This window comes from Chanos chanos, chromosome 5 (assembly GCF_902362185.1).
Source record: "Chanos chanos chromosome 5, fChaCha1.1, whole genome shotgun sequence".
Taxonomy (NCBI): Eukaryota; Metazoa; Chordata; class Actinopteri; order Gonorynchiformes; family Chanidae; genus Chanos; species Chanos chanos.
In genome coordinates, this window is record NC_044499.1 from 16,127,958 (window position 1) to 16,141,243 (window position 13,286).

A 13,286-nucleotide genomic window follows, 5' to 3' on the forward strand; every position below is an offset into this window, starting at 1 on the left:
ATTAGCGGCTCAATAAGAAGGGTGATTTCCCTTTTAATCGTTGCTTTTGCAACATCCTATGCAGTTTAACATAAGTAATTCACTAACCAGCATTAGGCTATGCGGTGGAAATTCAGTTACTTGTGAAATCCTGATGGTTTTGAAGTGTGTGTGTGTCACTGCTAAGTAGAGAAAAAAAACCAAACAAACTGTGATTCACGTGTCTTCAGGTGTCATGATCTGTCTGCACTTGGATGTCAACTCACATCTGTCTGTTTATTCTCTCTTAAGACTTTAATTGTAACAGCTTGTCTCACATATTATCAGAGATGATTGAAGGTGGGGAAGCAGGGTAGATAGCAGCTTGCTCTCTTCCTGACACTTTGATAATTGGATCATTTTAACCTCGTTGTGCTTAGACATCAACTGTGCCAAGGCCTCGCGGTCGGCAGGAAACCTTTCTCTCCGAAAGACGTTCGTGTCATTGAGGAAAGCAGACGATCTGTTAGATTACGTTTTTAAAGTTATTACCACAGTGTGAACTCTCTTTGTGGTTTTAGGAAAGACGTCCGTGTTATTGAAGAAAACAAATGATCTGTTAGATGATATTTTTTAAAGGTTTTACCACAGTGTAAACTCTCTATGTGGCTTAGGAGCGTGTTTTGTTTTTTTTCAAAGTAGGATTAGAGTGCAGTAGGATTGTGATGCCAGACTTTATTTAACTGTTAGGAACATAAAATCTTGACAGCTTTTGCTCAGCTGCTCTGTTCTGTCATATTTGAGCTTTGCCTAGTTCTCTTTTTCTCATTGTGTGAGTCTGGATCCTGGGGCAGAATACAGACAAGCAGAGGAAGCCTGACGGGTGGCCCCTGTCCCAGATGGATGAAACAGTCCTTAAGCTTTTTCAACCAACCAATCTTTTTTCTTTTTTTCTTTTTTTTTCCCATGTGTGACACTGACCAGCTGGTCACCATTACGCCACAGAGCTCACCAGTAATAACGCCTCACTCTTAAGCTCCCTGCCTGTTCTGTTTTTTTGGGAGTTTTTTTAATGAGTGCATTTGTATGTATGTGTATTGTGTGTGTGTGTGTGTGTGTGTTTTTATGAGAGCAGTATTGCATTGTGCAGTTCCACACACTTGGAAACAAAGCTGATGGGCTACATTCTCCAGGCAACTCCTCTTAACCTGTTCCATGTTATGATGATCTTTTGGGGAATTATAGTTATTTTGAAGCCAGTCAGATTTTAGTAGAAAGAGGCAACGGGGAACTTTAAAGTTATATCTAGAAGCCTTAAAAACACCACCATGGTTATCCTGCCTGCTTTCCTCCTTTTGAGTGTAATGTTGTTTGCTTTAAAGTGAGAGCAGTCTACCTTTAATGGGCATGTTATTTAGATTTGTCCGCTGTCGTGTCTCAGCATCTGTAACTGAGCCAAAGGCAAGTTGGTATCTGTTCCACGGGTCACATGACAGAGGGCACAGTTTTGGAAACAGTGTTTTGTTCTGTGAAGTTGTTGCGAAGATAGACATCTGTTCAGGCCTCCCTGAAAGGAGAACTCCACGTACCATATCAGAAAGAGAGAGAGAGCTGAGATAGTGCCAACTTGGCAGCGCCTTGGACGTATTGTATTTGGATTAGACGTCGAACTGCTGGTGCTGAGCACAGTTTTTTTTGTTAACGGTTAACAGTAGACGTCCTCTTTGCAGCGTGCTCCATCTTACTGAGAGCCCGTGGCGAGCTCCTGATATTTGAGGAGACGTTATTGCCTGCAGGCACTTAACGCCGCTCCGTGGCCTTCGGCGTGCCGGTTCGCTCCGACATGTCCTGCCACACACTCCCGTCCTTTGATCTCTCCAGATCGGCTTGCGGACTCTTAATGATACCGACCCGTGATCTAATGACAAAACAGCGTCCTGCTGCGTGTGACGGGTATTTTTGGAAGAAAGTGTGTGCAGTGGGGAAGCCGTGTGTCAGAGAGGGCTTTAAATGTCATTTGTGAACTTTAGACGCTAAAGGCCTGATGAGGGACTTCCACGGTTAGTTTTTGAATCACGTGCCCTTCACTCCAGCATTTGACTCAACAGGCAGAGTACATCAGCAGAAACACTAGGGGCAAAGATGAAGGGAGAGAGAGAGAGGGAGAGAGAGAGAGGGAGAGAGGGTGCTGGGTTGTAGACACTTGTAAGTAATGGATTATAGCTGCAGAGTGAGTATTTTGGAGTCTGCTTTGATGTCTGTGGCTCTCCAAAAGGTCTAACCGTATTAGGTAGTGTTGCTTAGGGTTATTTTTGTTCAGTCTTGGCCTTTATAGGCAAAATAATACCATATCATGGCATCTTTAGACCTTTATCAATCCCCAGTATCTCCATGATTCAGTGAAAAGCCCTGCTTGTGAGAATTTTGAATCTTGAGTCAGCATAGCACTAGCATAATTGTGTGTGTTCATTGTATTTTATCTGCCTGTTCAAGCAAGAATCTTAGACAGGAATACAACTCAGTTGTAATTACAAGGTAACACTCATAATGAGGAGCCCTTTTTTGTAAAAAGAAAGAAAGAAAAAAACATTGGAAAGGACTGGTTTTATTTATATACACCTATGACCACACACTGTCTTAGCTATGCAAAAAATCCTTCCTTTTTGTGGGTTTTCTCCTCTCCATAGTTATATTTATGCTTTGACTTAGCGTGAAAATATGGCCACGGTAAATGGCACTCTTATACATTATTTACGCCGTCAGCTGTGAAAACACCAATTATGTCAGACAACATCTGTCCCTCTGCCAGCGCAGGCTTGGCGTCTCTCTGCATGAGCATTTGGAGCGACAAAGAGAATTTTTAAGTCTGAACGGGGGAAAAAAAAAAAAAGAAAACCCCGAACAAACAGAAATTAGGCTAGATGTTTAACTTACAAACCAAAAAAAAATAAGAAAGAAAAACCCTGAAATAGACTCAGCCCTCTTCATCAGAGCTGCTCATTTTAGTCTCTCCATTCCACTCAGAGTGATCTGGCTCTCCTACTGAGTTTACTCCCCTCCGCTCCCCTCCCCTCCCCTCCCCTCTCCCTCAATCTCCATTTTGTGAAGGACTGCAGCGAGGCAGCCATGACTGCTGCTGGGACGTGACAATACAACAAAAGCACTTCTCTTCTTCTTCTTCCCCTGTTGGCTGTCACCAGCGTGGCTGTGGAAACTCCCTGCCTGCACGCTCTTAAAAAGGTGACATTGGAACAGGGGGGGCAGGAGGGAGTCAGGGAAATGATGTAAAAGAGTATGGGAAGTTGGAATAAGGGGTGAGGGTTTTTTTTTTGTTTTTTTTTTTTGCCTTGCTTATGATGAAGCAGTAAAAACAGAGCACAGTGCTTGCTTGCTTCGTTAAATCCCATTTCCCAATGGTGCTGCCTCACCACTGGTTGTTACCTTAGTCTTCTACATCCAGCACCAGCTGCTGCCCCATAGCTCCACACAGAAAAAGAGAGAAAGAAAGAAAGAAGGGGAGAGGGAGGAAAGAAATGAAATAAATGAATAAAAAAAGGAAGGAGACAAGAGAACAAGACTCTGCATCTGTCACTTTTAGTGCACTGCTAAAAGAATGACATGTCTTTTAATGCACTGCAAAAAGAATGACATGTCTTTTAGTGCACTGCTAAAAGAATGACATGTCTTTTAATGCACTGCAAAAAGAATGACATGTCTTTTAGTGCACTGCTAAAAGAATGCTATGTCTTTTAGTGCACTGCTAAAAGAATGCTATGTCTTTTAGTGCACTGCTAAAAGAATGACATGTCTTTTTGTGCACTGCTAAAGGAATGCTATGTCTTTTAGTGCACTGGCAAAAGGAATGACATGTCTTTTAGTGCACTGCAAAAAGAATGACATGTCTTTTAGTGCACTGCTAAAAGAATGCTATGTCTTTTAGTGCACTGCTAAAAGAATGACATGTCTTTTAGTGCACTGCTAAAAGAATGACATGTCTTTTAGTGCACTGCTAAAAGAATGCTATGTCTTTTAGTGCACTGCAAAAAAAATGCTATGTCTTTTAGTGCACTGCTAAAAGAATGACATGTCTTTTTGTGCACTGCTAAAGGAATGCTATGTCTTTTAGTGCACTGGCAAAAGGAATGACATGTCTTTTAGTGCACTGCTAAAAGAATGCTATGTCTTTTAGTGCACTGCTAAAAGAATGCTATTTCACCACTAATATGTCCACTCTCATACTTCTGGCTAGACACGCATGAAAAGTAAAGCTGGAAGGAAATCAGTGTCTACACCAACAGCCAGGCAGTTTTAAATGAATTCAATCTCCTCCTTAGAGCCCTAATAGACTTTTACTCAGCCGTCGTTTGTCTGGTTAATGACAGACGGCTCTGTTCACCGTCTACCTGTAATTGCACTTTCACTGAATGAATCCAAACGATCTTGATTATGGTAAACGTCTTAATGTCTTTTCTCTGTTTGTGCTGTGGTGTACACATGAGGGGAGATGGAAGAGTGCAGCATTGTGCTGTAATTTAACTGATTCTCGCATAAAATGCATCATCCTCTCAGCGTTAGATGTTTCTCTGGTTTTCCTCTGTTGCCACAGGTGTGAGTGACTTAACTCATTAATATGGTGCTGTTCAAGTCTGGATGAGCACCGAAATATCGTTTATAATGATTTTTGTCTCCCTTGCCCGACTGTTCTTATTAATCACAGAGACTACCGAATGTAATTGATTGAAAGTTTGCACGTGGGTCATTTAATGTGTAAAGTGTTCACTCATTTTCACAGTAGAGATTAAGTCACAGTGACAAAACATGTTTGAGGTGTTTATTTAGTTATTTGGTTAATGTGTGATCTCTAACATAGAGAAATAACTATAATTTACACTAGAAAGTCATGTCAGCTAAATGACTGAAATCAAATTGCTCCAAATAAATGCTGTATTAGAGCTGGCATTTAGCATATGTACATATATATATATATATATATATATGGAATATGATTTTATATGATTTTATATAACAGAGAGAAGAGACTGAGATGTAATCCCTGAGTATGTTGTGATGGTGTGTGCAGTGTGGTGTGTGAGTACTGAGGTAAAAGTCGTGGGATCTCTTACTTCTGCTGTCAGTTTCAGTCATATTGGGGAAGAGTCAGTAAGGGCCATCCTTAAATGTCATCTTAGCTTAGGTTAGGCTTTGTCCATTGTCGGCGTTGGATATATTCATTAGTCATGTGGTGTCCTCTTCCTGTCACTGCACAATTAGATTTTATCACAACTTGCTTCTCAGGCAGGGCGCGATTTTTTTTTTTTTTTATAGAAGCGATAATAAAACAGATGGACAACCTCTATGGACGGCTCAGTCTCACTTCACTGCTGTTTATGAATTTTTAGAACATACATCCCACTCAACATGATCAAAGCTGAAAAATTCTCAATGGGCAGTTATAATGAATCAGTCGCGGTGACTAAAGCAAGCACTGTTATCAAGCTCTCTGCAAGTCAGCTTTCACCCTCACCTGTTTGGAGATTTTGTGTGAATTCGTTTACAGAGGGCTTTTTTTCCCGAAAGGAGCAGAAACGGCTCCTTTGCAAACATGTTGAATAAAAAATGAGAAGTGAAAATATTGTAATAGGCCCTACATTTTGTGAACCATGCTTCTCTTCTCTTCTCTTCTCTTCTCTTCTCTTCTCTTCTCTTCTCTTCTCTTCTCTTCTCTTCTCTTCTCTTCTCTAGTGTCTACCCGTGTGTGTGTGTGTGTGTGTGTGTGTGTGTGTGTGTGTGTGCGCGCACGTGTGCAGATTTACTCTTGTCTGCCTAGCTGTCTTACTCTTACTCTTGTCAGCCCCTCCCTTTCCTGCTTCCTGTGGTATTCTTTTCTCACAGGTAAATGGGCCTTTATATCTCCATGTCCAACTCACAGCCTACTTATTCAAACACAGCCCAGTGTTCTCTCCTGTTTACACTCTCTCTTATAAACTAAGTCCACAGATGACATACTGTAAACTGACTCAGTCAGACCTGTGGTTCTGTCTTACACAAACAAGGTCTCTGCAGTTGTGAATCTGAAGGTTTTTCTGATAAGTAAATTAATCTAATTATGTTAAAAAGCAAAAAGAATGTGCCAGTGTAAATGTATGTGGTTCTGGCCAGATGGAAAAATAAAATGAATTTAAAACCATAAAGAAATTGTGGTCATATGTTGTCAAGTGTTGTATTTGATGAATGGGAGGTTTCAGATCATGTTTATTGGCACTTTACAGAGAAGAAAATAAACAGTCTATTATAATGGAGTCATGTGTTCATATAAATGATAATAAGCAATGTGTTAGATTATAATTATTATAATTATAGTAATGTGTTATATTATCGTGTCACTTGCACCTTGATCTAAGTGATGCATCTTGATCTTAGTGATCTTAGACTGTATTGTGCTACAAGAAAAACAAACACAGGAGATGTTTCCCCTGTTATTAGACTGGGAACAGAAAAACTCATTTTTTTATGGTTTAATAATGGGTACTTCTTTGTTTGTGTAGGTGGTCTCAAGGTTCAGATATCCAACTCTCTTCTGCAGTTTGAGAACACCATGTTATACAACCCATAATAACCCAAAATATCCATCTGTATTTCTCTCCCTCAGTATTCGGGGACTTTTCAGGATGTTACATTTTACCATCATTTGAAAACATTGTTTTGCGTTTTAGTTTGAGCCAAAGTGTCTTCTTTTTTTTTTTTTTTTCTTCCATACTTAGAATTTGTTTCAGTAATACTTTTTATCTGATGATAACACCGGTGCGAGATCACAGGAACTGTGCCACGTATGTGTATGCGGAGATGAAACACGGGTGTATTTTTACTGTCTCTCTAAGCTCCTCTAGGGGAGAACACTAATGAGTGACTTGTGTTTGTGAGGAGGTAGAAAGGTTAGTGCTGCTTCATTGTCCTTTTCCTCTCGCTCAGTCGACGTGTTTTTCACCATGGCTTTGCTGTTGGCAGACCAGTCCTACACAGACCACAGTTAAATGATGTGATCAGTTTTTTTTTTTCTTTTTTCCCTTGAGCACCGCTCTTCTCTCACACTCAGCTGATTGGTTTTTAATGGGTGCTCTCTCAGTGCCAAGGCTGTGTGATTGCTGCAGTTAAGACGGACCAATCCCAGGAGACCTGTGAGCCTCTCCAAGTGCGACTGTACAACCAAATCTATCAGCCAGCAGTGGACTCAACACACACACACACACACACACACACACACAAAAAGCCCCGGATGGGTGGAAATGGTTGTAATAACAGTTATGTTAGGAAAAGACGGTGGCGTAGAGGTGTGGAGTGACATGCCTTGTGTTTAATCTGTAACGTTATAATTGTGAATCTCCTCTGTTTTGTCTAAATGGCCAAGATGAGATTTGTTTCGTTCATCCCATGATGAAACTTTTTTTTTTTTTTTTTGGTGAAATATTTGATTTGCTTATTCAGTCCTTTATATCAGGCTACATTTTCATCCCGTTCAATTCCACATCCTCACAGTAATGCACTTACCTGTGGTTAGGTAAGATTTGTTCATGGTTCATCTGGACACAAAATGATATTTGAACTTCAGTATTCTTTAATTGAAATTTTTGAAAATTTTATCTTATGAGCACGCACCATTTAGGCTACATGTCTTTTGACTGTGAGTGAATAAATGTCACCCCGTCCGTCTTTACAAATGACATTTTAAAGAAGGAGTTTGATTGTGTTGAGGATCTTAGCTTCAGATATCACATTTGAATATATGAATATAGTTCTGCTTTGGCTTAAATTTTAACGTGTAACTGACAGCAAGGCTCAGCCCACCAGGAAGGTTCTAATGTCGGATTCGTTAAATAAAAAACTCAGACCAGATTTTATTTTAATGAAATGAATCCAAATTTTCCAAATTTCACAGTAGCATTAGCAACATTAGCATTTCTAGGAGGGCGTGTTGTTTGCAGTCCTGATTTTTGCTATGGCTGCTCTGTTTGTTTTTGCTTAAATCCTGTTAGTGGGTCATATAATAGTCTGGTGTGTGTGTTTGTGTGTGTGTGGATTACGGAAGAAACTGTAAATGCATCCAGAGAAGCTTATGCCCTTCAGCAAGGCTATTGTGCAATACATGTGGTGCACAGAGGTTGAGCAGTACACGCCTGTGTCTTAAATAAATGATGTTAGCATACATAGATCAGTGTGTCATAGGCTCTCTCATGACAACCTCACAAAACAATCTATTTGTAATGTTCAGTTTACATTTACAACCCTCATTCATGCCTGTTCCACATTAGTCCATCTGTGGCCAGCAGATTAATTGTGCGCGCGCGTGTGTGTCTGTTTCTGTGTCTGTGTTTGTGTGTGTGGGAGAGAGAGACAGACAGAATGAGAATGAATGTAAGTGTGGTCTGCGTTTGCGCATGTGTCGCCTACTGTAAGGCACTTAACATGCATGACATGTATTCCAGAAGGCAGGCGTTGCCATGGCAACTCCTGTAGGTCATAAGCTCCATTTTGATTTGATTGGCTGAGTATAGACACATGCACACGGGAGAGATCAGTAAGCACACAGGCCTGTGTTTTACATTGCCAAGGAATGGTGTTTATCTGCAGGATGTCTTGCCTTGATCTGACCATTTTTTCTCAGATTTTTAAGACCAATGAATTATAGTGTCGGTATTACAGAGGGCTCATTGCCTTCCTTTGCCTAAACTACATGTTTCATAATAGCACTTAGGAACCTATTCAATAATGTGTGCCATTGTATGTGGAAGCACTTAGCTTAAAATGAATGAATTCTCACCAATACCATTGAAATCTCTCTTAGATGTTAGATTTTTTTTTCAATAATATCTGAAATGTATTTTTAACAAATTTGAGAATAAAAGATAAAGGCAATAGAAAAAGAGAAATATTTTTCTGTTGCCTGTGAAAATATTTCAGGCGTAGCAGAGAATTTCATTCAGGTACATATTCACTCTCAGCAGAGTTGACCTCGGAGTTCTTCGGGTTCATGTTTGTCTGTCAGAACTGAATGCTGAAAAGAACATTATTTGTTTGTATATTATGCACCAATCTTGTTTTGACATCAGTCATGTCTAGAGTGATAGAGATCTAAGTATAATCTCAAGAGTGTAAGCAAAAAGTTTTCATGTGTATTATTAACCTAACTTGTAACATTCTCTACCGGAGCAGCCTTTCTCATTTTTTGTGTGAATGGAAGAGTACATTTGGACACCACTCCAAATAATTTATGACCTCATAGCCACAGCTGAGTTATGGAGAGTGTGTGACTGTGTTTGAGATGTACTATAAAGATGCGCATGCAGACACACACACACACACACACACAGAGTTGAAAACTCCAGGCTTACATGAATATTCTCATTTGCAGTGAGGCGTAGCAGCCAAGGATAGAGACCATACTTGTCTTGTTATTGAACACCATTCCACCCCCACTCTCTGTCTCTATGCTCTCATCTTCTGTTCAGTTTGACAGTTAAGGAGCCAGATACAGGAGAAGTGATGTGTTTCTAATGAAATACATATGCCGGTGTGATCACAAACATTTTGCCCAAACCCCTAAGTCCTTCTCATTAAAATTTCATGTTTCACTTGTGAAATAATCTCAAAGTGAGATCAGAAGTACTTAGTGTATCACCAGGGCACTAATCTCACTGTTTTCTTCCAACCCTTTTCATAATCGTTCCTATTTATACGGGTGTTGATGCAGGACATATGAGTGAGTTTCTAATATAAGAAAGCTTTGTGGTGAAGTGAGATTTGGGATGAAAATGTGAGCTGAGATGTAGATACATCAAGGGTCTGTGTCTTATTATAAAAATCCACAGCCTCGCAGGCCATTCCCTGAAGGAAACTCTCTTTCTGCCTCTTCGTTGTGTTACAACTTTGAATAAAGTGCTGGTTACGCTGTATGGTGTCATGCCTTGAAGTGTGGTGAACTGGATAACTGTAAAATTTTCAGATATAACGGCTTGATCCACCACTAAGGCATATCTATGGGTGTTTACATCCTTTTTGGGTTTGTTTGTTTGTTTTCCCCATTGAACAGTTTAAGGTTGAAATTTTGTTTCCTGCCGGTTTCTTAAAAGTAGACGCAAAGAGCTCTCACAATAATTCTTCAGAAAACAACGCACTTCACCAGGTGTCTCGTCGCCTCAGCTGTTCAGACGGGCGTAAAGTCAGTTTCCGGCGGCGCGCCGAGCGTTTTTCTCTCCAGCATTAGTGGCGGCCTGAGGAGATGTTGAGCATACTAACGGTTCCGCTGCACCTGTCGTGACACAATGCAAAACATCCGTCTCTTCCCCCCTTTTTTTTAAATTTTTTTTTTTATTTTTGAATCTCGTTTGTTCAGTACTTGAGATACTGAGTGATAGGCCATCAGCAGTCACCATTCTCCCGAGTGTTCTGGCATCAGCCGTCCAGTAGGTCAGGGATGTGAGTCAGGTTTCTGAAGCACAGCCCATCAGTAGTGCTGTAAGGGCAAAAGAGCATAAGGAAAATAGTCTGTTTATTGAAGATGACTGTATTAGTCCCTTAGTTAAGGCCTAATGGTGGCGGACAGATGTCAGACTCAGCCTAAGAAGTCAGTGGTATTCATTTCACTTATTGAGCTGCTGAGTGGCTATCGTATCAGGAAGCTCTCACTGCTTTGCTTTCTGCATTTTGATTGAGGTTTCCACATTTGATTGAAGGATTTTAAAGATTGGAATTCAGTTTATGGCTGATAATATTGTCTGCTCTTGGCCGGGCAGTCGTTTAATGCTGGCAGGGAGTATATCATTGGAAAAGGGCAACGAGAGAGTTTTTCCTTTAAGAGAGTGAGGCTGTTCTATCACACAGTACTAGTCAATTCCATTATACTGTTGTTCAAAGCTATTACACACTAACAATGTCTCATGTTTGATTTACAGGAATTCATAATGTACGTGCTGACAAAATAAACCGTTTATAATTTTGCCAGTCCAAATATTTGTGATACTCCTTGGTCTTTGGCCAGCGCAGTACGTCATTTGGTTCTTTATATTGTTCAGAGCAGTACTAGCAGTGCCGTATGAATGAATGGGGATTTAACTGATCAGGGGGGGACCATGCATTGGATTTGATGAGGATTAAAGGTAGTAATAGGAGTGTGAGGTTCATATGAAGAGCTGTCTCAGGGTGAATATTGGCAATGAGACTTCGCTCCCAGAGAGTAGTGTCTGCTCTCCTCTCTAAATGTCTCCATCAATCATATGTACTAGTTACTCTCAACACCATGAGGAACGGTTATGTGTGAAAGATGATCTACACTGAATTATTCACCTGCATTAATGTTGCTTAATTTTCTTCGTAATTTAAAATATTACGCAGATGTAACTGTATTTTCAGATCAGTAATTTGCATCTTGTTGCCGAAGATTTGTGGAATCAGTGATTGTTTTACATGAGCACAAACATTGTGCCATATTTATACCTATATATATCGATCCATTAGAACTTTTATGGGATCATGTGAGATGACTCATCTTCATGATGATGTAGTCAACCCAGAAACTCTATGACAACAACAAGAAATCAATAAAACACAAGCCCTGACTCAGATACACTTCTGGAAATAGGACTGAACTCTGGGACCTCTGTTTATTTCATGCCTTCCTGGCAATCGAGAGCAAACATTTTTGTGTGAAACTGAAGTGTGAGGGGGGAAAAAAAACAGGAACAGAAAAACACACGTTTGTCATGATTGTACCGGACCATTACCACAAATGACCCCCCGTTCAATGTAAGCTTCAAACCACCGCTGCCAGAGATGAAAGCATTTGCATAACTCAGTCAGCCGCAAATGTTTGCGTCAGCAAAACAAACTGATAAGTAAGGGCAGTCATAGAGATAAGCCTGCATGTTTATAGCGCGGACTAACTGTCATACGTGTTGGCTCTGGGGACAGCTAGGACCAGTGCAGCGCTTTGATATGAGGTGGGGGAGGGGAGAGATGAGAAAGTGAGACAGAGGTCATTCAATAGAGAGCAGCCCCTGTCTGTCACAGCCCAGAGGACAGGGTGACAGGGTTACCTCAGCCTGCCTCTGCCCTTTGTAATCCTTTGGCAAAGAGAGAGAGAGGGAGACGCTGTATTGAGCTGTAGATCTCTGCTTTTCAGTTTGAACTGAACAAACAGATCCTGCTCTCACACACTCTGTCTTTTTTTCCCTCTTTTTTCAGAGCGCATGCTTCTTCATAAGACAGTGGACTTGCATTCTGCTTGTGCTCTACACTTCAGTTGCTGTGTGTGTGTGTGTGTACGTGTGTGTGAGAGAGAGTGAGAGGGAGAGGGAGAAAGAGAGAGAGAGAGTGTGAGAGGGTCATTAATATTCCATGGTTGTGTGTCGGAGGCAGAGTAGCCTCTGTACCTGTGGGGCTAAGTACTCCAAACTTATTCACCTACCGTGTACAGCCATCTAGTGGCAGGCTATAGGGGCTAGGCTCCAACTCACCTTCTGAGGCCAGACAAAGTATCTCTTCATCCTTTGAAGTACAGTCCTCATGGGTGAAAAAAAAGAACCGCTCTATCATTCCTCTCAGAGTTCATTTAAACTCACTCACTGTGTAGGCCAGTTCATGTTTAGGTTTCTGAGTTTGGGTCAGTCTTCACTCTGTCTAAGTCTGCATTATCATCACTAATATTTCATGAGTACATTTTAAAACTTGTCCTCATATTTTCCATTTCTGTAGCAGACAGAGTTTATGCTGATGTATACTACTGTAATAAAACTTGGTAGTGACATATTTCTTCCCTAAATCTCTCCCTAAGTCTAAGTGAAAGGATAACATTTTAATGAAAACTTTCTTAGCCTGCCCCCTACTGTTGCCCAAGCACTGCCTTAGCTGCAATGAAAATCTCCAGTTTCCCAGAATGAAAATACTGACTTAAATCTATACTCTTGTGCGCAAAATTGCCTACCAGGCTTATTGACTATTTAAACCGTAATTTAAATCTGCCATTTACATACCACAAGTGCATGTTAATGATCACATTATCAAGTCACTCAGTTTCAAATACTTCATGGTTCATAGTGCCCCTAGTGGCAATGTGAAAAACTATGGTATTCAGCTGCCCAACGTGAAAAACTTCATTATCCTAAATAGTACCAGAGGCTTTTTATTATGCAATATAATACAATCTGTCATCTGTCCCTTATTCTAGATTTCTACTACAACTGATGAGTTGTGTTATAAAGCTATAATGATGAAATTATGACTTGCTGTAAACTTTGTATAATTTATTAAGTATTATTTACCCTGTGCAGTTTTTTACT